Genomic DNA, 3,614 nt, shown 5'->3' with positions numbered 1-3,614 from the left:
GTGATATTAATGTTAGAGGTAGGAACTTCTTGTTCTGAAATTTATTTTGTAATTCCATAATGCTTTTCAAAATTGTTACAGCACTGACAGCAATAGTAATAATAATAATAATGATAATAAGTAGGTAGTACCTACATGTACTAGGTGTATATTATTATTATTATTATTATTATTATTATTATTATTATTTTGTAATGCTTACAAAATAATAATAATAATAATAATAATAATAATTAAAAGCACCTGGTCTTTCTAGGTGGTCTCCCATCCAAGTACTAACCAGGCCTGACTCTGCTTAGCTTCCAAGATCAGATGAGATCGGGCATGTTTAGGGTGGCATGGCCATAGACTTGTACCAGGTGTATATTAGATGTCAATTCTTTATTATGTGCTTGACATATTGGTACCTTCTAATTCTTGCAACAACCTATGGAATCAATATTGTTATTGCGAATTAATGGATAGGCATTATGGCTATCCATATAGCTTGCCCGAAGGACTGGAGAGTGAGTGACACAGCTGAGAGTCTACCTCAAGTTTCTCAAATCAGAAGCCAGCGTACTAACCACTCTGCAGCCTACCTCCTTCCGATTACGCTCTACTGTACTTACTGGTCTGTGGATCTATATTTCCCACATGTGCTCAGCGTCTTTTTCATCTTCAGATCCTCATCCCTCAGTGCAGTGCCTGACAAATAGATGCTTAATGCCTATTTCTAAACAAATAAATATACGAAGACTTCTGGTTTGGGAAATTTGTTTTCGAACATGGATGGTATGAAAATAAAATGAGATCACATGTGTGAAATGCTTAAAACTGTTTCTGACATAGCACAGGAAGCTTTCGATATATGTGAGTGACTTTTTCAGAAATCAGCTTCCCTTTCAGAAAGCTGTGTTGACTTGATCTGCGGGAAAAGTGCCAGCAGCTTTACAGAGGAAACTTCACACAGGATATCTTCTACAGAAGGGTTTAAAAAATCAGAAATGTTCATTGATAAGGTGGATAAATTGGGTGGAGGGAGTAAAAGGTACAAAGTTCCAGTTATAAAATTAATTAAATCGTGGGGATGGAGGATGTAAGGTACAGCATGGTGACTATAGTAAATAACACTGTAATGCACATATGAAATCTGCCAAGAGAACAGATTCTAAAAGTTCTTATCATAAGGAAAAAAATTCTGTAACTATGTATGGTGACAGATGTTAACTAGACTTATTGTGATCATCTTGTAATAAATATATGAATAGTGAATCATTATGTTGTACACATGAAACTAATATATGTTAATTATACCTCAATTTAAAAAAAATCCTCTCCCCCAAAATGACAATTTATAAAATACCCACACACATCACTTTTTATGCTCTTATTTGGCTAGATATCATTATAACATATATCATTTACACCATATGATATAATGTATTATAGTATCCCTTCTCTCATGGACAAAGGTTGTGCAACTTAATAAAATAAAAACGATCTTTAGGCCCTCCTTGATGAAAAGATTTTTAAAACAAATCTTGCTTTGTTGGGCCCCAAAGGAAAATTATAAAGGGTGAAAAATTGGTGTATAAGATAGAAATACAAACTCTTCCTTATTTGAAAAGTAGAATTGACCATCGCTATTTAGAAAGAACTCTTGACCTTCTCTGTGGATATCCTTTATAGATACAGTCTTAAGCTCGAGCTAAGAAATTTGTTTTTTATTCACCTCTATAGTGCCATGAAACTTGGAACTGCGAATCAGACTGTAATATTAACATCGGGGCCATTATGTTTTCCTCCTAGACCTTTGCTGGAAATTTCCCAAGGTGGTAATGAGAAAACAGTTACAACAAAATCCATTTGTCTCTGATCCCTGTACCCTGAATTACAAGGAGTCCCAGGGACAATCCTTCCCAAGGTACCCTCTGAGACCAGATCAAGAAGGTGATGTTCTTACTGTGTCTTATTTCAGTTAGTGATACTCCTTGCCTTCCCTGGACAGATGTTTCTCTGAGCAAAGCAGCCCCAGCTGCTGAAATGATTTCTAAGTCTCTTCCATCAGCAGAATAAGAGCAACCAGGAGGCTGGTTACTCTTCAGCCCTTCAGATGAGTAAAAGTGTTGAAAGTCGGGGTTACAATTATAGCAGCAGAATTTATCAATGCCTAGTCCTGTGGGTTATACTGTGGATAACAACTTCACTGTATTGTGCCTTATAAAAAAATTAGAGATTACCCAAAATAAAAGGACAAGAAAAGAAAATTTTGGATAAATAGATTTACGCTAGTTTTAAATTTTTTCTTCTCCAAGCAGAAACAGGCTAATTTCTGGCACATAGTACCATGTGTTTGGGCTGAATGTGATTTCAATACAGTGAGATTTAAATTTAGTCTCTGATGCTGAGAGGTGAGCAACCATCTTCCGTCTTTGCTCGTAGAGGGAGAGATGTAAGTGGCTTCGAAATAATAAAGAGTTAAATACTGCTTATAATATGCTATCAGATTGAAAATGTCTGCATTGAGTTCTATAAAAATAATTTCCTAGATAAATATTTAAAGAACTATAGGTCCATTATGAGTATCTTTTTAATGGATAATATATAGGAAAGATTATCTTTCATAGGTATGTAGAAAAGCAAATCGTTTTCATAGATACTTCTATTTTCCAAAGCTATAGGTCAACTAAGAGCATCTTTTCTTTTGCATCTTCTTCATGAATAAATTATGCAGAAAAATCCTGTTGTAGCATAGACTTTTGCCTATGCAGACCACTTTCTTTAATTCGGCAATGATATAACGCCCAGATCAACTCAGACATCTGCAAACATCCCTCAGATGAGGAACAATGGGGCTTTTCCATCTTTCGCATTGGAAGCCCCACATGAAGGAGAGATTGAAAATATGGACACAGAAAGCAGATACTGTTTGTTTTGTTGTTTTCAAGGAAGTCTGGAAAACTTGATGGCTGACCAGCCCCAGCCTTTTTGCAGAAAAAAAGAAAAAGAAAAAAAGAAGCCTCTTTTCTATACTAGATCAGGCCTGGGGGGTTATTTTGTCAAAAAGCTTAGTCCAGAATCAACTTCTCTCCCTTCCTCCTGCTGCCTCCCTTTCGGTTTGCTTTAAAGGTTTTTGCTTTTGTTGTTGTTATTGTTGTTTTTTTTCCAAACAACTTTGCGCTTGTGAATGACAATGAATTAGTGCTCTCAGAGGACCCTGAACTTCTTGGATAAAAGATGCGTTCGGTGTTTGAGTCGTTAACATTGAAATGATTACCTTCAGAGTTTGGCCCTATTAACTTGATTATTGAGTCACTGTTTATTGTCATAGTCTGTCACAGAGCTGCATGTCAAAAGGTCGGATCAGAATGAAAACCCAAGTGATGCAGACTGATCTTCTTTGGATAAAATAGCTGCTATCATTCGCTCTTATTTCGGGTTGCATGACACAAAATGCTTCTGACTTCAACACCAGGAAAATAATTTTCGAGCTATGTTGAAAATCGGCAAATCTGAATAGGTATCAGTGTCCTTAAAGATGTCCATGCCCTTTGAGCCAGAATTCCACTTCTAATTCTAACTCTGCCAAGGAAGCAATAAAACATGCGAAGATTTATGTCCAAGGCTAGTCA

General features: G+C 36.1%; 1 pseudogene; it reads right to left on the bottom strand.

Annotated features, from left to right (window-relative positions):
• Positions 1-231: 231 nt before the first annotated feature.
• Positions 232-350, bottom strand: LOC120610118 (uncharacterized; annotated as a pseudogene).
• Between the last annotated feature and the right edge of the window lie 3,264 nt (positions 351-3,614).

Source organism: Pteropus medius, unplaced genomic scaffold, assembly GCF_902729225.1.
Source record: "Pteropus medius unplaced genomic scaffold, Ma_sr-lr_union100, whole genome shotgun sequence".
Lineage (NCBI taxonomy): Eukaryota > Metazoa > Chordata > Mammalia > Chiroptera > Pteropodidae > Pteropus > Pteropus medius.
The sequence above is the reverse complement of the archived record's forward strand: the minus strand, read 5'-3'. Positions and strand labels throughout refer to the sequence as shown.